The 24,574-nt window shown below is 39.3% G+C and overlaps 2 long non-coding RNA genes and 1 pseudogene across 5 annotated transcripts; 1 reads left to right on the top strand and 2 right to left on the bottom strand.

Annotated features, from left to right (window-relative positions):
• Positions 1 to 2,632: 2,632 nt before the first annotated feature.
• Positions 2,633 to 6,541, top strand: LOC146682637 (uncharacterized). Its single transcript, XR_014917479.1, has 5 exons — positions 2,633 to 2,754; positions 2,962 to 3,067; positions 3,686 to 4,415; positions 5,407 to 5,625; positions 6,232 to 6,541. It is a non-coding gene; the product is annotated as an uncharacterized LOC146682637 (long non-coding RNA).
• An 80-nt stretch (positions 6,542 to 6,621) lies between these two features.
• LOC146682636 (G2/M phase-specific E3 ubiquitin-protein ligase-like) lies at positions 6,622 to 10,525 on the bottom strand (annotated as a pseudogene). The gene is made up of 5 exons (XR_014917475.1): positions 9,128 to 10,525; positions 8,363 to 8,545; positions 7,977 to 8,149; positions 7,489 to 7,703; positions 6,622 to 7,372 (listed from the first exon to the last, which is right to left on the bottom strand). The product of XR_014917475.1 is annotated as a G2/M phase-specific E3 ubiquitin-protein ligase-like (transcript).
• Positions 10,526 to 11,462: 937 nt separating this feature from the next.
• On the bottom strand, positions 11,463 to 22,584 carry LOC146682635 (uncharacterized). Of its 3 annotated transcripts, none has more exons than XR_014917478.1 (4): positions 22,426 to 22,584; positions 12,235 to 12,347; positions 12,038 to 12,149; positions 11,463 to 11,957 (listed from the first exon to the last, which is right to left on the bottom strand). It is a non-coding gene; the product is annotated as an uncharacterized LOC146682635 (long non-coding RNA). The 3 variants fall into 3 exon arrangements; XR_014917477.1 differs by lacking the exon at positions 22,426 to 22,584 and adding an exon at positions 12,424 to 12,484; XR_014917476.1 differs by lacking the exon at positions 22,426 to 22,584 and having other exon boundaries at positions 12,235 to 12,476.
• Between the last annotated feature and the right edge of the window lie 1,990 nt (positions 22,585 to 24,574).

The raw sequence follows: 24,574 nt of genomic DNA, 5'->3' as shown, positions 1-24,574 counted from the left end.
AATTAATGCATGTAAGGTGAACTAGTAAACACTGTCGTAGTTACATGCGGCTGTCTTCTTGTTTGATGGCAGATACTCCCTTCACCCTGGCCAAAAGGTTAAAATGACCAAAGAAAAAGTGGAAAACAGCTAAACGTGAGAGGTTTTTGGACAAAGTTTGTGTTTTTTCCATTGATTAAGCACTGCTTCCAGCCAAGAGTGATACCATAAATCCCCTATAGCTGCAGAAAAGGCTAACATTGTTATCTTTTTACAAAAAACAGCTGAACATGAGAGGTTTTTGGACCAATTTTGTGTTCTCCATATTGACCGGCCCTTGGTACTTGGTACTGGTATCGGATAAAACCTAAATGATACCCATCCCTACAAATGCGATCCTCCTTTTCCCCAGACTACCCTTTCTGGGTCACAAAATAACCTTTTAAGATATATATTTAAGAATATCTACTTAATTCATCAAAATATCACATATTTGCAAAAGTGCTCCCACATTTTCGGAGAGCTCTGTTATCCACCAGCGCGATAGCTGACCGGGAGGTCAAGGCTTCTGCGAGCACAGGTAACTGCTGGCGTATCGTTTTCAACCCCCCTGCGGACTTTTGCTACTCAGGTTAAACATGATGCATATAGTTAGATATATATATAGTAAGATTTGGGGAAACCTGCAGTCAGCTGAGACTGAAGAAGTCACTTGGATGAGTGACGAAACGTTTCTCCCACAAAACGCTACGTCCAGATGAACAGAATCAACTTTTGGAGATATAGTTAGTTAGTTAGGGCTATGGATTGAAAATACACCCCACCCCCAGCGGCTGCACCTCCCGAAGAATTTTGTCTGGGCTCACTTTTTTTATTTAAAAAAAAATCAACAGAAAATTTCACAAACAACACATTTGTACCTTTCAATTGTGTCTGTTTGTGCGTCATGCAAATAAACCTTTGAAATGAATGAAATGACACTAATATTTCACTAGTGTTGTAACATCACATGTCGTTAGTGTAGTCTGCCTGTGTCTTTTCTCTGCGAACAAACATTTTAGAGTTGGTTGTTATATACAGTCTGTATAAGTGTGGTTAATCTAACGAACATTTGTAAGGAGATGGCAGTTACTGTGAATGTACAGCAGGTGATCAGTAATAAACAGTCAGATAATGACTCTGACAATCTCATTCAATCTTGCAGACTGAATGCACCTTCTGTGGAAAGTGGTACCACACAGTGTGTGTGGACTTCCCCTGTGCAGAAGGCGACTACAAATGTTGTGGGTGCTAAATAAACAGAAAAAAGTGATCCCTGTTGTCTTTGCTTACTGATTGTTTTCCACATTGCTGGGATTGCATCTTTCAACATATTTGTGGGTAGATTTGGATGTACCAGGGGTAAGTGCAGCCACTCAGCCTCTACTCAATGTCATCATAGCAGCAGGTGCAGATGTGTCACAAGTTAATCTAGTAGTAGGCTATGGTACTTGGCCACAGGTGGCAGCAGTGGACTGACCTCCATTGGAGACTGCTCCAGCTGCTGTGTGATAGTGGATCTGCTACAAATTGAAGATCATATGCAAGTTTTGGAAATGAACCCTTGTATTATGTTGAAGAACAAAAAAATGACATTGATTTTGTTGCGGGTCATTTTGACCCGTACTGTGTAAATCCACTCAGAATTGTCAAAAAACTGCAATAAAACAATAGCACCTTTATTTTCGATTAGATAAACATGTAGAACACAGACATACAACAGTTAGACTTTCCATAACTATTTTAGGAACAATTTGGTTTTTCGTTCTTACAAACACATTTCTTTTGAACTTGCCCAACGTTCTCAGTTTTTCAATGCTCAACATTTTCTATTTTGTCCACATGATGGACAGAATGTAACTGTGTGCTTTCTGCAGATGTACTTCTTGCATTTCTCACAAAAAGTGCTTGTTTTCAAACAGGAACCTTCCTAACTAAGATTTAAAACAAAAGATTTCTGCGTCTCCTCCAGTCTCACAAACAGATGACAAACCAAGTGACACACCTGAGTCACTGACTTTCTTAAATCCACTCACTCTCACTGGCTCTGTTTATTACTAATCACTGTGTAACTGCTGTGAATTCACAGTAACTGCCGTCTCCTTACAAATGTTCATTAGATTAACCACACTTATACAGACTGTATATAACTACCAACTCTCCAGCCATGTTGATGGATTGCCTATATTGGCTGGAAATATTAATTTCCAGGGAAAAGACACAGGCAGACGATGCTTACAGGATGTGATGTGACAACACTAATGAAATATTGATGTGTCATATTTGTCCAAGGTGTATTTCATTGTTATGGGAAAAGAGAATATTAAAATCATGATGACCAATTGGAGTGGTGATTTCTATGACTTTGTGTATATAATTTGGAATTTTGTACAAATTTAGGCCAATATACGGTGGCCCTGAGAGGCCAAACGGACTGCAACTTCAGAAAACACTTGCAAAAAGGAAAACGCTGCAAAAAGAAAGACGCTGCAAAAAGAAAGACGCTGCACTGCAACTTCAAGAAAAACGCTGCACTGCAAAAAGAAAAATGCTACAAAAAGAAAGACGCTGCAAAAAGAAAAGCGCTGCAAAAGTACACAAAGCACAACGGAAATAGGAAAAAAGACAACGGAAATGTTCCTGGGGAGACAATAACCCGACGGACCAGTTGCACGAACCAAAACATGCTAACCAGTGCGCTAGGACTGGGACACACTTCAAAGAAGTGGAGGAGAGGTAAATGTGTTGTAATCTCATGATTCTAATAATACTACAGATATCTGGAATATACATTCAAAGATAATTCTAACAAAGATAATGTTTAATGTAGCCTTAGAAATGAAGCTTTTTTAAACTCGAGAACAAATACTAATAAGTCAAAGTCATTAAGGAATATTGCAGTTAATGTGTTCAGGTTTTAATTTGGCATTGTGTCTTCATCAGGCAATGTATTGTCCATATTGTGGAATCCAGCTAGTGGGGCAAATTGGAGTTTTTTGTGGGTCCTGTGGAACTAACATTCAAGTTTTAGCACCTTTTATAGAGAATGGTAAGCACTTCACTTCTACTTCAAGTTCTAGTATTTATTGCTCACCTTTTAATTGCTTCATAATGACTTATATACACCACAGTAGCTTCAGTAGTGAATGTTAAACTTTTTTTTTTTTGGGGGGGGGATTATTATTCATATGCCATTCCAAAGTACTATATTCATTTCCTTATTCTAAGGTTTTTGTATTGATAAAGACTCTGTATGCCAAGATAAATCAGAATTCCAAAAACGCAAAGGCATGAACTGCTAGGTACTAAGAACTGTATTCTGGTTTAAGCCTGCCACCGGTTCTACAGCATAATTTTAAAAACTAGTTTATGACTTAATAGGGCATATGTACACAGTGACGAAATTCTTCTAACTTCTCTAATTTTGCTCATTTTGAGTTGTCAGCATAGAGGTCTTAATGAGAGTGATAAGTCCTGAATCCTGGTCCATGTTCTTTGAGCTTTTGCTGGCCTTTATTTAAGCACACATCAAGAAGATTAAATACTTGAGTCATGTTTATTGAGACTTGTTTCAGATGTGGTATTTTTTTTAAAAAAACACTTATTAAGTGCATTTACGGATTCCTGCGGTCGTAATTATCTTTTCATGTTTTCTCTTCAACATTAGGCCCAGTCTCAGTCACAGACATCATCACTAAGTATTTCTCTGAGGGCCATACATATGAAGTGATCCTGGATTTTCTTGAAAACAAGCATAATATTTGTATGAGTCTGAGAACATTAAAGAGGAGGCTAAAAGATGCTGGAATGACTAGAAGGACTGACTTTACTCCCACTGACATTGTCATTTCCACTGTTACACAAGAACTGAGAGGCTCAGGTCAGCTTCTGGGTTACAGATCCATGTGTCAGACACTGCGACAAAAGTATAATCTGAAAGTTAAAAGAAATGATGTAATGCACATACTCTCAAGACTAGATCCATATGGTGTTAAGCGTCGCTGTAAACGCAGGTTTGTTCGAAGAGGATATTTTTCAGAAGGACTAAATCAAGTGTGGCATGTGGATGGTTATGATAAGCTGAAGCCCTTTGGTGTTGCTATTAGTGCATGTGTCGATGGATTTTCAAGGAAAGTTATGTGGCTCAGCTGTGGCAGCTCAAATAATGACCCAGGTATCATTGCAAAATATTATATGGAGTGCTTGTCACGGTTTGGTCAACTTCCAGCATGCCTTCGTACAGACTGTGGCACAGAAAATGGCACAATGGCAGCCATTCACTGTGCTTTAAGATCAGACCATGGAGATGAACTTGCAGGAGCCCACAGTCATATGTATGGTACCTCAACTACAAATCAACGGATTGAAAGTTGGTGGTCTTCGTTCAGAAAGCAAAGGTACATGGCTTTTAAAATATATTCTGAAACTAAAATTGAATGGTTCTGAAGGTGTTTCGTGGTCAGCGATATACTTTTTTTTTTTGTGGGTGGGGCTTTATACTCAAATATTAAATTACAGTCACAAACAAACAAAGAAAAACATAGTCACCTACACATTTTTCTCATGTGATGCACAACTGCTTCAAAAAATATAATAAATGGTTTGGTATACCAGTGACATTTGTTTGTATTAAAACAACACACTCAAAAGGAAAATCCTACTCAGACATTCCACAAAGTCCTAAAAAGGAACTATAAAAAACAACAAACAAACTGACATTCAACATTTTAATAAATTTTTATAAATCCTAGAGGCAATGGCATCAGTAAAGATTGATGTATTTAAAATTGAGTAAAATTTATTCAAATTTGTGTGCCTACGTAGTACCAAACTAACATCTAGATCAAATAGTTTACCTGTAGGGAGTCATATAAATAAAAGAACAAGGGATTCTTCAAATTTGAGAACTGTAATATGAGTAATATAAGAACATTGATCCAACATGACAGAAATTTGTTAGAGGAGGTCATTCGTTTCAGACATTTCTTCGACTTTGTGTGCCAAAAAAAAAATACTGATGTTTTCACTAGTTTTTGGATTTCTGTGTGGTATCTAACAAGTGATAACAGCTTCAGTGTTCATGTAGAAACAAAATAGTACATTTATATGGACAGATCTGTATATTACAACTTTTCTTAAGTTCAACCGCCAAATGCAGGAATAACAGAAGGATTAATCATTTTGTTAAATTTTGTTATTTGTGTGAAGTTGCTTTTGTTTTCCTGCAGTGCATTGATGAAACACTTCAAAACATGTGAATAAGCTTTTCTTTGAACGAAATTGCGCACATTTCAATATTCTTAAGATTACGACTTTTGTTTAAAGAGGACAATTACATTGAATCACTTGTGTTATTAAATTTTATATGCCTTGTCATTCCACCATTAGAACTCAGTTCTGGATTGAACTCTTCAGTGACCTGAGGGAGAGGCATCTTTTCAACGGCAGTCATGAACATAAATGCCTTCTACGATATGTCTTCCTCAATGTCTTGCAAAAAGAGCTTGACGAGTACAGAGATCTCTGGAACACTCACACCATCCGACCTGTGCGCCAATCTTGTTGTCCATCTGGTAAACCAGAAGCCATGTATCACCTGCCTCATAGGTATGTATTTAGTCCATGGATTTTATTTCATAGTTTTACTAAAATTTTTCTTCCTCAGTATAGTGTATTGTATGTGCAGGATACCTGTCCAGCTTGCTGTTATTAAACCTTTTGTTCATTTATAAAATGGTTCAGGAACAGTCCATCCCTTATGTGCACTCTTTTCTTTCTTGACCTAACCACTTGAGTTAAGTAAGCAGTATGTCATTTAGGTTTAACAATTTGCCCTAACTGTTACTCACAGCAGGTATTACACACACTTTAGCAATTGAATAGTGTGTTTTGTTGTTTTCACCTTTTTGCTGAATAGAAATTAAAGCTGCCACTTGTGTTTTGCCATTAGTTCTGTTCTCTGACTTCATGCACTTACGTTTTATTTTTATATTTTTTTCCAAAAAAAAAATGTTAGACAATCATATTTTAACTTTGGATCACATCTTGGCTAAAAATGACAAATGTAGATATATGCATAATTAAGATTCTTTAAAATCACAATTTCCAGAACTGACTTTTAATTATAAGATTGACTTTGCGCTTTTGCTGTAACCTTGAAAGATAGTACCTGGAGAAGTGACTGAATTTGTTCATTTTTCTGACTGACCTAAGGTATGGTGGAAGAGAGTGTGGATTCCAAGTGCCTCAAGAAATCCTGCAGCAGTTTGATGACATTCTACCTGCTCAGTACAGTCTATGTGGGGACGACAATCTCCAGGTTCATTTCACAAACTTGGAAAGACAGAGTGAGCTCCCTCGACCAGTCAACTGGACTACTGCAGTTGAAAATTATATAACACTCAAAAATATGACTGGACTTTAGAAGTCAATGTAAAATCATCTGCTAGATGTGAGTACAATTACCACTGACACTAATTCTCACAAACCAACTTTAATGAGTATTGAAAAAAATAGTACCATAGTTTTTATATAAATAGTTTCACTACCGTCAACTTTTCAGTGTGTACGCTTTCTACCTGAAGAAATCAAAAGACCATACTGTACAAAATAACTTGTTCCTTTTAATTAGGTGTTGTAACAAACACATTGATTAATTTGGAGATCTGTTTTACAAAGGTTTACAAAAGCATTCAGCGAGACCTGTATTTATGTGGGTTTTTCTTTTTCTAACTCCAAGAACAACTTGCATATCTTACAAAAAAATGTAATCAAACACAGAAGTGTTTGATTAAATAAAGCCTTTTAACTGAATTTATCAGATTTTTTCCCTGTGTTATTATACTAGCATGTCTCAGTACATTAGAATACTTCAGAAATGTTTTATTTTGTTACATTGGCAATTTCTTAACACAGTGAAATATGTCTAACTTGTTCAATTGCCCCACTATGATACTATGCTTTTGAAATTCCAAAACCTGATTGAACTTTCTGCGATGCATTAAACTTTATGTGATTTACAGAAATTATTAGAAACAAAATTTTCAGATTTTAAAATCACAAACTTCAAATGTTTGCTAAAACCATAAATGTGGCTTAAAAGCAAAAGGACTTGGACCTTAGGGAAGCCCAAACCCAGGAGAGTTCTGGATGCCATAATCCATGGCTTCTTGGAAGTCCTCATAACTGTGTAACACTGGGATTTTGATAGTATTTGCACAGACATCTGCTACAGGGAAGCGTGAAGTGGTCTGGAAAAGAAGTTGTGGCTTTGGCTGAATTGCTGCAGGAGGAATTTCTCCCAGTCCAGTTGCAAACATAAGGATGTCTTCAAGAGACAGACTTCCATTTCTCTCTGAAAATGTAAAGAGAATAAAAGTTATTTCTAATGATAATAAACAGGAAAAAGGGGCCATTACACTTTGCTGACATAAATGTACTCATTTCAACATTTTCAACCAAATTTAATACCTTCTACAGAAAGCAGATAGTCTTGCCAGTAGCTTAGTACTCTTGTCTCCTCTTGACGCCTAGAGCTGCCAGGTGGACCAAATTGCACATGGAAGATGTTCTCAAGAAGATCAGCTGTCAGCCTGGTCTCAGTGTAGCACATGAATGAGAAGAAGAGTGAAGGATGCTGTTCCAGGGCGTTTAGAAAATCCAGTGTTGCTAGACCCTTTCTGAAACTAGAAAACAGTCTAATTTTTAATAAAATGTTTAATGTTATTTGTGCAAGAAAGCAAAACTTCACATCGGAAACTACTGTGTTAAGAAAGTAACCAACATTCTTATCTAGCTAAGACACTCATCCTGCTACAAAAAAAAAGTCCTCCTGAAAAAGGTCTTGCATTTAGAATGTTTTTTCCATCCTTTAAATTTCACAGGAATAAAAAAAAGTAACAATTTATTCTTCTGAAAAGATTTCGTTAAATGGGCACATAATAGTCTGAATTCTATACCTTTGGATGGAAAGATGGTTTCGGTAGATGAAGTACCACTGAATGTAATCCGCTACTACCTTCTTCTTATCCTCCAGTGTCCTCATGAATCGACAGCATCCTGCTGTCTGGAGCATGCTTGAGTGTTTTTCTGAGATTACTCGGAGCTCACTTAGAGATGTTGCATTCTTTATCTAAAGAGAAAAATATATATTACACACACATACACATGCACAAGTGACATCCTTCGCATGCTGTCTATTAATGTGCGATGTAACAGTCTTGGATTACACACTCCGTAATCATTTCAGGCATCAGTTAGTTACCAAGATTATGTTAAGTGGATAACTAAAACTAAAAATTCGCATTTAATGGTGTTTGTCATAATCATAACATCATAAATTTACCTCTAGTAGAGCCTTCCTTGATTTCTTCATCTGGTATATCATCAATTGGTGCCTCGAATGTCTTGTCTTTTCCAACAAGGTACATAAAGAAGTTTGGAGATAAACAACATGGCCCTGGACCACCATGAACAATGGAAACTGCAATCATTCTTCCAACGTAGAAATATTCATTTTCATCTGCAGCTAAAGATAAAGACGATTCATTATAATAAAGTAATTTTGACCATGGAAAAAAATGTGAAAAAAATAGATATAGGCACTGTTTTTGCTGCAGTGGTTATTATTATATTTACATGCTTCCATCTCCCTTTTCTGCTAGGTGAGAACTCATACTTTTCCACTTTCCTTTTCCTCACTCCCTGGCTCACAGGAACTTCACGTGTATGGCAGTCCATTCTCCCTGCAGCACGGACTACATGAGGGCACATCCTTTATCGCTATGCCTGTAATACTCTGCCTATTGCCTTCATATTAAATAATTTTTTGAACAATAATTATTGAAAATATTTTGAAAACATTATACTGCCGCAAGTAGAGGTGGCATGGGGTGCGAAACTGAGACACAGGCATTAGAGCCTCTTAATGCTTGTTTTGTTTGGGTTTCCACCAGAGTGGAATTAACAAAAAATAGAGAGGGCATAGCCTAACATACGAAATAGGAAAATAATGATGTGTAATCTATTTATTTCAACAAAAAAACTGTATTCTGAATACCACCTATTTATCTGTAGTATTATTAGAATCATGAGATTACAACACATTTACCTCTCCTCCACTTCTTTGAAGTGTATCCCAGTCCGAGCGCACTGGTTAGCATGTTTTGGTTCGTGCAACTGGTCCGTCGGGTTATTGTCTCCCCAGGAACATTTCCGTTATCTTTTTTCCTATTTCCGTTGTGCTTTGTGTGCTTTTGCAGCGCTTTTCTTTTTGCAGCGTTTTTCTTTTTGCAGTGCAGCGTTTTTCTTGAAGTTGCAGTGCAGCGTCTTTCTTTTTGCAGCGTTTTCCTTTTTGCAGCATTTTTCTTTTTGCATGTGTTTTCTGAAGTTGCAGTCCGTTTGGCCTCTCAGGGCCACCGTACCAATAGGGAATATATGATATCATTTCATTCTATTCAAAGGTTTATTTGCATGACGCACAAACAGACACAATTGAAAGGTACAAATGTGTTGTGCATGAAACGAATTCAGACGTGCTGCAGATGTGTGTCACAGGTTGATCTGGCTGTAGGCTGTGGCACTTGGCCAGAGGTGGCGCTGGTTGACTCGAGTCCATGTTAGTGCACAAAGTAAACTGCTCGCTGTACTTGTGGAGCAAAAACGCTGAAACCGGAGAAATAAAACGTGCGAGGGGAACGATAACGACGACAAGGGTCTCCCGATCGTTTACTCTTGCTGTCCCGTGAACAACATCGGCGTGGTGTTAATTGTTTGCTGTTTTCGCGATCGCGTCGCGCGTGAGGATATCACGCAGATAAACTCGCCACATTTTTAAACATTTTGTTGTTCAACAGCATCAAGACTGACGGAGTGTGTTTGAGATAACCTCACAAGTGTCACAGGTGACACATTTGGCGTTTTTTTGCTGGTTTGTCGGTAGCAGCTCCTGAAACGCAAGACTGCCACACATCTGTTCGACCAACGCCAGTTGATCTAAACGCCAGTAGATCTGGAACACCGGCGGCAGCAGCAACGCTAGGCTAACACTAACTAGCTAGCAAGACTATAAACCTGGGCCCTGTTTCAGGAAGCCGGTTTGGAAAACTCAGAGTGAAAAACGACACTCACGGTTGAGTAACCCCGAACTGTCCAACTCGGAATATTCCGTTTCAGAAAGGCTGATAACAATTAGTTCAGTCAACGCGGAGTTGCTTTAACCCCAAGTGAAGCGCGCGGACGAGGATACATAAAGCCCTGATAAGCGGAGCACAGATTAAGCGAGTCACCATGGAGACGGAGGGAAAGAAGGCGCGGTCAATGTATGTCACAGCGCTTGAGGCCGAAATTCTGATGGCAGCATATGCCGATAACATGCAAATTCCGCGGAAAAAAGTAACACAGCCACAGCTGCAAAAGCATGCATGGCAAAACATAGCCGACAGAGTCAATGCGTGAGTGTTAATTTAAACATTGATCGAGGGATTTCCACCCATTTAACACGTTATTTTATCATATGTTATTTTATTTGTTATTTTATACATTTTATTTTGTGATGTGATGTGAGCGCAGGTGCAACCCAACAGGCCCCAAACGTGCCTGGCAGCAAGTAAAAATGAAATATAAAAATATAGTCCAAACAGGTAAGGTGTAATTGTATTATGAGCCATAGTGCTTGGTCTGTTTGTCCCATGTAAATCAATTGCAGTTAGAGGCTACATTAATTTTCTTTCTGTAAGCACTTATTGAAATTATCTGAGCACATTACAAGTACATATTTGCTTACTCTGTATGCTCAAATGTGGCCCGTTATAGCCAACAGAAAAAAAGCGGAGGCCCGAAAAACAGGTGGGGGTCCTCCACCACCACCACTCACAGAGGCTGAGCAGTTGGCCCTCAGCCAAAACAGTGGGCGCCCTGTGGCTGAAGGCATCTCTGCGGGGACATCCTCTGAGTCAATAACCCCGCAAGACACAAGTGCCTACATAAGGGGTAAATTCAAAATAATACATGATGTGCATACATCCTTTCTTCACAGTCACCTTTGCAGTGCGACACATTCATTTGATAAACTCTTTACCATAATGAATTATTTTGTAGTGAAGTTATTTTCTGACTGATTTTGCCTTCCCTCAGCCTTGGTTGTCTTTGAGAGCATAATGACAATGAAGTGTAAGGTGATTGGTATGTTTGTTAATTGCCATTTGGTCCCTTGTAAGTTATAAGTGACCTGTATAAACCTCATATTCTATCAGTTGATGGTGATGGTGTACTGCATCTGGTGCAGCCTCCTGTTGAGCCAGACCAACATGCAGTTGTGAGTACTCTTAATACTCCACAGATTATATGAGTTTACAGTAGAACAGCAATGTTGTCTATTTCTTTACTACAGGAAAATAATGAAGAAACATTGACAGCTGTTACAGAGGAGGAAGCAACAGAGACACTTTACGAGGTTTACATCTTTTAATACTTTGTGTACAGGAAACACAGGCGACCAATAAAGCCAGTTGAACAAAAAATCTGTTTATTCTTCTTTCAACATGTTGAGGTGATGGGTCAAAAGAAATGATTGTGACATATGGTGTCTCTGACTGCTCTTCCATCTTGTATGTCCGTGGGAGGGTCAGGATGTTCATGGTTTGGATCACTGCTGATGTTTGGTTCAGAAGGACAGTGTTCTCCTCTAATTGTGGCAATGTTGTGAAGAATCACACATGCCACAATAATGTCACATGCCCTTTCTGGGGTGACCCTGAGTCTTTGCAGGCACTGGAACCGGGCCTTAAGCATTCCGATAGTCATTTCAATTCTGGCTCTTGTCCTGCAATTAGCCAGATTATATCACTGCTGTGGGCCCGGTTCAGGGTCAGGGTAAGGGGTAAGCAAATAGGGTAAACATGGATACCCCCTATCACCAAGCAAGTAGCCAGTGAACTCTCCTAAGACAGAAGGGTACACTTCAGTTCAAATGTCCCTGAAGCAATTGGTCTTTATATATTTTAAAGTATTCTCAACTCACCATGTCCAAATTTTGTGCTCAGTGTACATTCACGGAATATTTGTGAGTCATGGACAGAGCCTGGCCACTTGGCTTCCACATTTGTGATAATGTTGGCAGCATCACATATGATCTTCACAGTGCAGAGAACACAAATTAGCATCCATTACTATAATGAAATAATTTGTTAGTTTGACATGCTACAGGGAACTATGTACCTGTACATTAATGCTGTGGAAAGACTTCCTGTTCACATAGTCTCCTTCATTTACTGAAGGAGCAATGATTGGAATGTGAGTACCATCTGTACAGCCAATCACGCCTGGGAACCCTGAAAATAAATGTGCAATTTAAGTAGTAGTCCAAGTATCACCACATCATAAATTAAGTTTTGGTCATCCTGATACCTGCAATTTTGTGGCATCCCTCTTTGATAAATCTTGTGGGTCTGTGACCGGGGAACACCACAAACGAGTACTGCGGTCAAGTGAGCCCTCACTTACGAAGTCGCAGTCAAGCTAGCCGCCCCGCCAGCCGCACCGAAAATGTGGTTGCACTACTCTTACGTATATTACGGTATGGGTGAAAACCGGCTTAGAAACGCAGTGTTTTGTGTCCTGACACTATTTTACTTCACAATCCACTCCCATTTTTAGTGTATCTCCACTTTCCCCCCTGTGATCCACAGCCCAAATTACTGTATGATTCAGAGAAAATTAACAATAAAATTTACCCAATTTACTCAACTATACTTTTAATGTCCTCATCTTTGACCTCAGATTACAGGAAAACTGTAAGAGGTGACGCAGATATTTCACTGGATTATGACTCTGGGTGACCCCCACTCTGCACCCTGTGATCCACAGCCAAAATTACTGTACGGATTTTGAGAAAATTCATAACAAAATCTTCCCATTGTGCTTTACTGTACTCCACATATTAACATCTTTGAGCTCCGATTACAGGAAAATTGTAAGAGGTGACGCAGATATTTCACTGGATTCTGACTCTAGGCTGTCGCCACTCTTCACCCTGTGATCCACAGCCAAAATTACTGTACAGTTTTTGAGAAAATTGATAGTAAATATGCACAATTTACTCTACTGTACTCTATATATTCTCATCTTTGAGCTCAGATTACAGGAAAACTATAAGAGGTGACGCAGATATCTCACTGTATTCTGACTCTAGGCTGTCGCCACTCTTCACCCTGTGATCCACAGCAAAAATTACTGTACGGTTTTTGAGAAAATTGATAGTAAACTTTGCACAATTTACTGTACTATACTCTATATATTCTCATCTTTGAGCTCAGATTACAGGAAAACTGTAAGAGGTGACGCAGATATCTCACTGGATTCTGACTCTGGGTGACCCCCACTCTGCATGCTGTGATCCACAGCCAAAATTACTGTACAGTTTTTGAGAAAATTGATAGTAAAATCTTCCCATTTTGCTTTACTGTACTCTACATATTGACATCTTTGGCCTCAGATTACAGGAAAACTATAAGAGGTGACGCAGATATCTCACTGTATTCTGACTCTAGGCTGTCGCCACTCTTCACCCTGTGATCCACAGCCAAAATTACTGTACGGTTTTTGAGAAAATTGATAGTAAACTTTGCACAATTTACTCTACTGTACTTTTAATATCCTCGTCTTTAACCTCAGATTACAGGAAAACTGTAAGAGGTGACGCAGATATTTCACTGGATTCTGACTCTAGGCTGTCGCCACTCTTCACCCTGTGATCCACAGAAAAAATTACTGTACGGTTTTTGAGAAAATTGATAGTAAATATGCACAATTTACTCTACTGTACTTTTAATATCCTCGTCTTTAACCTCAGATTACAGGAAAACTGTAAGAGGTGACGCAGATATTTCACTGGATTCTGACTCTAGGCTGTCGCCACTCTTCACCCTGTGATCCACAGAAAAAATTACTGTACGGTTTTTGAGAAAATTGATAGTAAATATGCACAATTTACTCTACTGTACTTTTAATATCCTCGTCTTTAACCTCAGATTACAGGAAAACTATAAGAGGTGACGCAGATATTTCACTGGATTATGACTCTGGGTGACCCCCACTCTTCACCCTGTGATCCACAGCCCAAATTACTGTACGGATTTTTAGAAAATTGATAGTAAACTTTGCACAATTTACTGTACTATACTCTATATATTCTCATCTTTGAGCTCAGATTACAGGAAAACTGTAAGAGGTGACGCAGATATTTCACTGGATTATGAATCTAGGCTGTCGCCACTCTGCACCCTGTCATCCACAGCCAAAATTACTGTACGGATTTTGAGAAAATTGATATTAAAATCTTCCCATTTTGCTTCACTGTACTCTACATATTGACATCTTTGAGCTCCGATTACAGGAAAACTGTAAGAGGTGACGCAGATATTTCACTGGATTCTGACTCTAGGCTGTCGCCACTCTTCACCCTGTGATCCACAGCAAAAATTACTGTACGGTTTTTGAGAAAATTGATAGTAAACTTTGCACAATTTACTGTACTGTACTTTATATATTGACATCTTTGAGCTCAGATTACAGGAAAACTGTAAGAGGTGACACAGATATCTCACTGGATTATGACTCTGGGTGACCCCCACTCTTCACCCTGTCATCCACAGCCAAAATTACTGTACGGATTTTGAGAAAATTGATAGTAAACTTTGCACAATTTACTGTACTGTACTTTATATATTGACATCTTTGAGCTCAGATTACAGGAAAACTATAAGAGGTGACGCAGATATCTCACTGGATTATGACTCTAGGCTGTCGCCACTCTTCACCCTGTGATCCACAGAAAAAATTACTGTACGGTTTTTGAGAAAATTGATAGTAAACTTTGCACAATTTACTCTACTGTACTTTTAATATTCTCATCTTTGACCTCAGATTACAGGAAAACTATAAGAGGTGACGCAGATATCTCACTGGATTATGACTCTGGGTGACCCCCACTCTGCACCCTGTGATCCACAGCCAAAATTACTGTACGGATTTCTGATGAAATTAAATCCTATTCCATTACCAAACAAAATGAGTTCATTGAAGTATTTGCTTAACTACAAGAAATGTCTTTCCACACACAATTTAAATTTTTCAAAATGTCATTCACACACCACCTCAAGTATCAACTTCAGTTTTAGACATTATTTATTCAGTGCTTAATCACAACAATAGTCAACTTAAGGCACTTACATAATAAGTTAAACCTTACAATAATACATACAGAGAAAAACCCAACAATCATATGACCCCCTATGAGCAACAGTGGGAAGGAAAAACTCCCTTTTAACAGCAAGAAACCTCCGGCAGAACCAGGCTCAGGGAGGGGCGGCCATCTGCCTCAACCGGTCAGGGTGAGAAATTACATTTCTCAGATTACTGATTTCTCATATTACTACTACACAGTTTAGATACACTCAACAAAAATATAAACGCAACACCTTTGTTACTGCTCCCATTCCCCATGGGATGGACGTAGAGACCTAAAATTCATTCCAGATACACAATATAACCATCCCTCCCAAACAGTGGTCACAAATCAGTCCAAATGTGTGGTAGTGGGCACATCTGCCATATTGAGATAATCCATCCCACCTCACAGGTGTGCCACATCAGGATGCTGATCTGACATCATGAGTAGTGCACAGGTGTACCTCAGACTGCCCACAACAAAAGGCCACCCTGGAATGTGCAGTTTTTTTGCGCTATTGGGGGTCTGGGGACCCAGAACCGGTCAGTATCTGGTGTGACCACCATTCGCCTCATGCAGTGCAACACATCGTCGCATGGAGTCTATCAGATTGTCAATTGTGGCCTGTGGAATGTTGGTCCACTCCACTTCAATGGCTGTGCGAGGTTGTTGGATATTCGTGGGAACTGGTACACGCTGTCGTATACGCCGGTCAAGCACATCCCGAACATGCTCAATGGGCGACATGTCCAGTGAGTATGCTGGCCATGCAAGAACTGGGACATTCTCAGCTGCCATCTGCCCTGAACAATGTGAACCATGATTCATCCGTGAAGCGCACACCTCTCCAACGTGCCAGACGCCATCGAATGTGAGCATTTGCCCACACAAGTCTGTTACGGCGACGAGCTGGAGTCAGGTCAAGACCCCGATGAGGACGACGGGCATGCAGTTGAGCGTCCCTGAGACGGTTTCTGACAGTTTTTGCAGAAATTATTTGGTTGTGCAAACCAATTGTTCCAGCAGCTGTCTGGGTGGCTGGTCTCAGACGATCTTGGAGGTGAACCTGCTGGATGTGGAGGTCCTGGGCTGGTGTGGTTACACGAGGTCTGCGGTTGTGAGGCCGGTTGGATGTGCTGCCATATTCTCTGAAACGCCTGTGGAGACGGCTTATGGTTGAGAAATGAACATTCAATGCACGGGCGACAGATCTGGTTGACATTCCTGCTGTCAGCATGCCAATTGCACGCTCCCTCATTGCTTGTGGCATCTGTGGCATTTTGCTGTGAGACAAAACTGCACATTCCAGGGTGGCCTTTTGTTGTGGGCAGTCTGAGGTACACCTGTGCACTACTCATGATGTCAGATCAGCATCCTGATGTGGCACACCTGTGAGGTGGGATGGATTATCTCAATATGGCAGATGTGCCCACTACCACACATTTGGACTGATTTGTGACCACTGTTTGGGAGGGATGGTTATATTGTGTATCTGGAATGAATTTTCGGTCTCTACGTCCATCCCATGGGGAATGGGAGCAGTAACAAAGGTGTTGCGTTTATATTTTTGTTGAGTGTATCTAAACTGTGTAGTAGTAATATGAGAAATCAGTAATCTGAGAAATGTAATTTCTCACCCTGACCGGTTGAGGCAGATGGCCGCCCCTCCCTGAGCCTGGTTCTGCCGGAGGTTTCTTGCTGTTAAAAGGGAGTTTTTCCTTCCCACTGTTGCTCATAGGGGGTCATATGATTGTTGGGTTTTTCTCTGTATGTATTATTGTAAGGTTTAACTTATTATGTAAGTGCCTTAAGTTGACTATTGTTGTGATTAAGCACTGAATAAATAATGTCTAAAACTGAAGTTGATACTTGAGGTGGTGTGTGAATGACATTTTGAAAAATTTAAATTGTGTGTGGAAAGACATTTCTTGTAGTTAAGCAAATACTTCAATGAACTCATTTTGTTTGGTAATGGAATAGGATTTAATTTCATCAGAAATCCGTACAGTAATTTTGGCTGTGGATCACAGGGTGCAGAGTGGGGGTCACCCAGAGTCATAATCCAGTGAGATATCTGCGTCACCTCTTATAGTTTTCCTGTAATCTGAGGTCAAAGATGAGAATATTAAAAGTACAGTAGAGTAAATTGTGCAAAGTTTACTATCAATTTTCTCAAAAACCGTACAGTAATTTTTTCTGTGGATCACAGGGTGAAGAGTGGCGACAGCCTAGAGTCATAATCCAGTGAGATATCTGCGTCACCTCTTACAGTTTTCCTGTAATCTGAGCTCAAAGATGTCAATATATAAAGTACAGTACAGTAAATTGTGCAAAGTTTACTATCAATTTTCTCAAAATCCGTACAGTAATTTGGGCTGTGGATAACAGGGTGAAGAGTGGGGGTCACCCAGAGTCAGAATCCAGTGAGATATCTGTGTCACCTCTTACAGTTTTCCTGTAATCGGAGCTCAAAGATGTCAATATGTAGAGTACAGTGAAGCAAAATGGGAAGATTTTAATATCAATTTTCTCAAAATCCGTACAGTAATTTTTGCTGTGGATCACAGGGTGCAGAGTGGAGATGGCCTAGATTCATAATCCAGTGAAATATCTGCGTCACCTCTTATAGTTTTCCTGTAATCTGAGGCCAAAGATGTCAATATGTAGAGTACAGTAAAGCAAAATGGGAAGATTTTGCTATGAATTTTCTCAAAATCCATACAGTAATTTTTGCTGTGGATCACAGGGTGCAGAGTGGGGGTCACCCAGAGTCATAATCCAGTGAGATATCTGCGTCACCTCTTACAGTTTTCCTGTAATCTAAGCTCAAAGATGAGAATATATAGAGTACAGTAGAGTAAATTGTGCAAAGTTTACTATCAATTTTCTCAAAAACCGTACAGTAATTTTTTCTGTGGATCACAGGGTGAAGAGTGGCGACAGCCTAGAGTCAGAATACAGTGAGATATCTGTGTCACCTCTTATAGTTTTCCTGTAATCTGAGGCCAAAGATGTCAATATGTAGAGTACAGTAAAGCAAAATGGGAAGATTTTGCTATGAATTTTCTCAAAATCCATACAGTAATTTTTGCTGTGGATCACAGCATGCAGAGTGGGGGTCACCCAGAGTCATAATCCAGTGAGATATCTGCGTCACCTCTTACAGTTTTCCTGTAATCTAAGCTCAAAGATGAGAATATATAGAGTACAGTAGAGTAAATTGTGCAAAGTTTACTATCAATTTTCTCAAAATCCGTACAGTAATTTTTGCTGTGGATCACAGGGTGAAGAGTGGCGACAGCCTAGAGTCATAATCCAGTGAAATATCTGCGTCACCTCTTACAGTTTTCCTGTAATCTGAGGTTAAAGACGAGGATATTAAAAGTACAGTAGAGTAAATTGTGCAAAGTTTACTATCAATTTTCTCAAAAACCGTACAGTAATTTTGGCTGTGGATCACAGGGTGCAGAGTGGCGACAGCCTAGAGTCAGAATCCAGTGAAATATCTGCGTCACCTCTTACAGTTTTCCTGTAATCTGAGCTCAAAGATGTCAATATATAAAGTACAGTACAGTAAATTGTGCAAAGTTTACTATCAATTTTCTCAAAATCCGTACAGTAATTTGGGCTGTGGATAACAGGGTGAAGAGTGGGGGTCACCCAGAGTCAGAATCCAGTGAGATATCTGTGTCACCTCTTACAGTTTTCCTGTAATCGGAGCTCAAAGATGTCAATATGTAGAGTACAGTGAAGCAAAATGGGAAGATTTTAATATCAATTTTCTCAAAATCCGTACAGTAATTTTTGCTGTGGATCACAGGGTGCAGAGTGGAGATGGCCTAGATTCATAATCCAGTGAAATATCTGCGTCACCTCTTATAGTTTTCCTGTAATCTGAGGCCAAAGATGTCAATATGTAGAGTACAGTAAAGCAAAATGGGAAGATTTTGCTATGAATTTTCTCAAAATCCATACAGTAATTTTTGCTGTGGATCACAGGGTGCAGAGTGGGGGTCACCCAGAGTCATAATCCAGTGAGATATCTGCGTCACCTCTTACAGTTTTCCTGTAATCTAAGCTCAAAGATGAGAATATATAGAGTACAGTAGAGTAAATTGTGCAAAGTTTACTATCAATTTTCTCAAAAACCGTACAGTAATTTTTTCTGTGGATCACAGGGTGAAGAGTGGCGACAGCCTAGAGTCAGAATCCAGTGAAATATCTGCGTCACCTCTTACAGTTTTCCTGTAATCTGAGGTTAAAGACGAGGATATTAAAAGTACAGTAGAGTAAATTGTGCAAAGTTTACTATCAATTTTCTCAAAAACCGTACAGTAATTTTGGCTGTGGATCACAGGGTGCAGAGTGGCGACAGCCTAGAGTCAGAATACAGTGAGATATCTGCGTCACCTCTTATAGTTTTCCTGTAATCTGAGGCCAAAGATGTCAATATGTAGAGTACAGTAAAGCAAAATGGGAAGATTTTGCTATGAATTTTCTCAAAATCCATACAGTAATTTTTGCTGTGGATCACAGGGTGAAGAGTGGCGACAGCCTAGAGTCAGAATACAGTGAGATATCTGCGTCACCTCTTACAGTTTTCCTGTAATCTGAGCTCAAAGATGTCAATATAGAAAGTACAGTACAGTAAATTGTGCAAAGTTTACTATCAATTTTCTCAAAATCCGTACAGTAATTTTGGCTGTGGATGACAGGGTGCAGAGTGGCGACAGCCTAGAGTCAGAATACAGTGAGATATCTGCGTCACCTCTTATAGTTTTCCTGTCATCTGAGGCCAAAGATGTCAATATGTAGAGTACAGTAAAGCAAAATGGGAAGATTTTGCTATGAATTTTCTCAAAATCCATACAGTAATTTTTGCTGTGGATCACGGTATGCAGAGTGGGGGTCACCCAGAGTCATAATCCAGTGAGATATCTGCGTCACCTCTTACAGTTTTCCTGTAATCTAAGATCAAAGATGAGAATATATAGAGTACAGTAGAGTAAATTGTGCAAAGTTTACTATCAATTTTCTCAAAATCCATACAGTAATTTTGGCTGTGGATCACAGGGTGAAGAGTGGAGATGACCTAGATTCAGAATCCAGTGAAATATCTGCGTCACCTCTTACAGTTTTCCTGTAATCGGAACTCAAAGATGTCAATATGTAGAGTACAGTAAAGCAAAATGGGAAGATTTTACTATCAATTTTCTCAAAACTGTACAGTAATTTTGGCTGTGGATCACAGGGTGCAGAGTGGAGATGGCCTAGATTCATAATCCAGTGAAATATCTGCGTCACCTCTTACAGTTTTCCTGTAATCGGAACTCAAAGATGTCAATATGTAGAGTACAGTGAAGCAAAATGGGAAGATTTTACTATCAATTTTCTCAAAATCCATACAGTAATTTTTGCTGTGGATCACAGGGTGCAGAGTGGGGGTCACCCAGAGTCATAATCCAGTGAAATATCTGCGTCACCTCTTACAGTTTTCCTGTAATCTGAGGTTAAAGACGAGGATATTAAAAGTACAGTAGAGTAAATTGTGCAAAGTTTACTATCAATTTTCTCAAAAACCGTACAGTAATTTTGGCTGTGGATCACAGGGTGAAGAGTGGCGACAGCCTAGATTCATAATCCAGTGAAATATCTGCGTCACCTCTTACAGTTTTCCTGTAATCGGAGCTCAAAGATGTCAATATGTAGAGTACAGTAAAGCAAAATGGGAAGATTTTACTATCAATTTTCTCAAAATCCATACAGTAATTTTTGCTGTGGATCACAGGGTGCAGAGTGGGGGTCACCCAGAGTCATAATCCAGTGAGATATCTGCGTCACCTCTTACAGTTTTCCTGTAATCGGAGCTCAAAGATGAGAATATATAGAGTACAGTAGAGTAAATTGTGCAAAGTTTACTATCAATTTTCTCAAAATCCGTACAGTAATTTTGGCTGTGGATCACAGGGTGCAGAGTGGCGACAGCCTAGAGTCAGAATACAGTGAGATATCTGCGTCACCTCTTATAGTTTTCCTGTAATCGGAGATCAAAGATGTCAATATGTAGAGTACAGTAAAGCAAAATGGGAAGATTTTACTATCAATTTTCTCAAAAACTGTACAGTAATTTTGGCTGTGGATCACAGGGTGCAGAGTGGCGACAGCCTAGAGTCAGAATACAGTGAAATATCTGCGTCACCTCTTACAGTTTTCCTGTAATCTGAGCTCAAAGATGAGGACATTAAAAGTATAGTTGAGTAAATTGGGTAAATTTTATTGTTAATTTTCTCTGAATCATACAGTAATTTGGGCTGTGGATCACAGGGGTGAAAGTGGAGATTAACCAAAACTGGGAGTGGATTGTGAAGTAAAATAGTGTCAGGACAGAAAACACTGCGTTTCTAAGCCAGTCGGCACCTATACCGTAATATGCGTAAGAGTAGTGCAACAACATTTTAGGTGCGGCTGGCGGGGCGGCTAGCTTGACTGCGACTTCGTAAGTGAGGGCTCACTTGACCGCAGTAAACGAGTACAGGAGACGTTTCAGTGCAACTGTAACATTCCTGACTGCCCGACAGACGGTAGCCTTGGAAACGTGCTCAGCGTCACCAATATTATACAGAAAGCTCCCGTTTGCAAGAAACCGAAGTGCAATACAAATAATATGTACAGAACTGAGAGAATGTCCGCGATGTGTCACATGCGTAATATATGGCCTGAGGATGTTATCCAAATAAATTATAGATTGTGCTGAGACACGGTAACGTTCGCACAGAAAATCATCAGGAAATGATAAAATGTCCAAACGCGCTCTGATCACTCTCTCCCGGCGGAGAGCTCTGCGGAGAATTTGGGCTTCACGATCTACTAGCTCTTCAAGGAAGTGGCACGCCATGTCCGACACTTCCTACTGTCAGGTTTCCGACAAAGGGGCGGAGACAGTCAGGGTTAGTTGTAGTAAACCTGCTAGGGGGCAGGTTAGCTTCACGGAGTGTGTCGTCATAGTGACTCACTCAGGCTGCAGCTGAACTCGCTTTGTGAAACCGAAAACCCAGAGTTTTCGTTAACTCAGGGTATACTTACTCAGTTTTTCCACTAAACCGGCTTCCTGAAACAGGGCCCTGGTGCTAAACTAAGAGAAGCCACAAAATCAGTTTGAATAAGAGTAAACATTTACTCACCAAGTCAGTGTATCACGTAAAGATCCACAGCAATGACAACAATAATATCTTGAGCTGACGCTTCTCCAGGTTTGCTAAACATATTCCATAACAAATGCTGGCACCATGAACATGTGGACTGATCCGCGAGGGAGGAGGACGGTAGTGACGTGGCATTTTCAAAACACATCTTTCATCCTTCCGCACTAAGAAGCAAAACTTCCAGCTTACTTAGTTTTTCTATGTTAAGACAACTCAAATAAATTGAGTTTATCAGCGTTTTTGCATAAAAAGTACTGGTAACTTATTTAAATCGAGTTCTAATAACAATTTGATAAAAATCGAGTTCAGCCTATTTAATATTTTTAATTAAGCACAATATTTATAAGTAGAATGAGAAGCAGAACCGCTTTTAGGCCCCTCTTCAGTGGAACCAGCTTCCACTTTGGATTCAGGAGACAGACACTATCTCTACTTTTAAGATTAGGCTTAAAACTTTCCTTTTTGCTGAAGCATATAGTTAGGGCTGGACCAGGTGACCCTGAATCCTCCCTTAGTTATGTTGCAATAGGTGTAGGGTTTTAGTCTAAAGTACCACTCAGTAGTGAGCAGCATAACCTCTGAGGAATTTAAACCGGCAATTCAAAGTTTTATTTATATTGTACCAAGTTACAACAACAGTTGCTCATATTGCTTTATAATGTAAGGTAAAGACTCTACATAATATAGAGAAAACCCCAACAACATATCTGATATAAAGATATTATTTTTTTAATGGTTTTAAGTTACAATATGACAGAGGCTATATGACAAAGAAACTTAAAGTAAAGAAAAAATCTTTTTTAAATTAAAAAATAAAAACTATTTAAAAATTAAAATCAGTAATAACTGTTTCTAAAGCTACATCTACAGGCGTTATTATGTAAACATATGTTTTCAGTGAGATCTGAATCTCTTTTTTGAAAGAGACCTGTGTACAAATCCCCAAACAAAATAGATTACAGTCACTTTTTTCTTTTGTTTTTTTTATATAAGGAGACATTTATATATTCACATGATTTTACAGTAAGCAGTAAATGCCCTCTGCACAGTCAGCTTTGCTGCACACAGTTCGTCTTTACACCCACTAGATGGCACAAGAAAATACATTTAACGTTTGTGTCAGTTTTTTCCTTTTTGTTTTCGCTCTCTATATATTTACATAACAAAATATATTTTGTTGGGTTGATATATCACAGCCTTGCATGTTATGCAGTAAGTTGCGTTTTGGTGTTAGCATTTATCAGAAAAGAAAAGAAACAAGTTAAGAAGTCTTTTCTTAACTAAAATAAACCAATTAAAACCAATTTTGAAAAAAAAAAACTTTTAGTTGACTGAAATAAATGTTAAAACTAACAACACTGGAAATGTGCTTGGTTTTGTAATTTTTGCGAATTTGGTTTAAACTACACAACCTAAGAAGGCTTTGACGTATTTTATTACTGAGACATTTTATTGATACTGAGATAGGGTTTTCTACATTACTGGTTCATCAGTAATAAAACACTTTTTTATGCTATCTCTGTATCCTCGGGCTGCTGTTGGAGCTCCGTGTGTGTGTTTTTTAGAGGGTGTGCCGCTGGTTTCAGCGCTCCGTTGGAACTTGCATCAGACAGACCGGGAATGACCCGGATGTTAATGGTGGAGTCGGTGTGTCGTTGGTGTAACGGGAGTCATATTCGTGTACACACGTCCTCTTGCCGTCCTTTGATATTTAACTGTTATTGATTCTAGAAAAACGTTTCTCTTTCTCGGTATTTAATACAGGATGGTTACTGCTTTTTACGTGTAATCGTGTTTGTTGTACTGACCTTGATTTACGAACAAAAGAATATCTGGCGCTAGCTTGCAAGCTAACACAATTTTTAGTAAAAGGTCGTCTGTCTGGGCTTACACTGGCTCATTAAAACGTTTTATTTTGTGTATGTGTCGGTATTCACCTTACGCTCTTTCACAACTATCGAACAAATCAATCCACCTGCATGTACAGGGAGTGCAGAATTATTAGGCAACGTCCTTTCCTTTGGCAAAATGGGTCAAAAGAAGGACTTGACAGGCTCAGAAAAGTCAAAAATAGTGAGATATCTTGCAGAGGGATGCAGCAGTCTCAAAATTGCAAAGCTTCTGAAGC

This window comes from Copadichromis virginalis, linkage group LG22 (genome assembly GCF_057382275.1).
Source record: "Copadichromis virginalis isolate Kocher_CV1m ecotype Utaka linkage group LG22, C_Virginalis_male_GT1.1, whole genome shotgun sequence".
NCBI classification, from domain to species: Eukaryota; Metazoa; Chordata; class Actinopteri; order Cichliformes; family Cichlidae; genus Copadichromis; species Copadichromis virginalis.
This window is presented reverse-complemented; position numbering and strand designations above follow the sequence as displayed.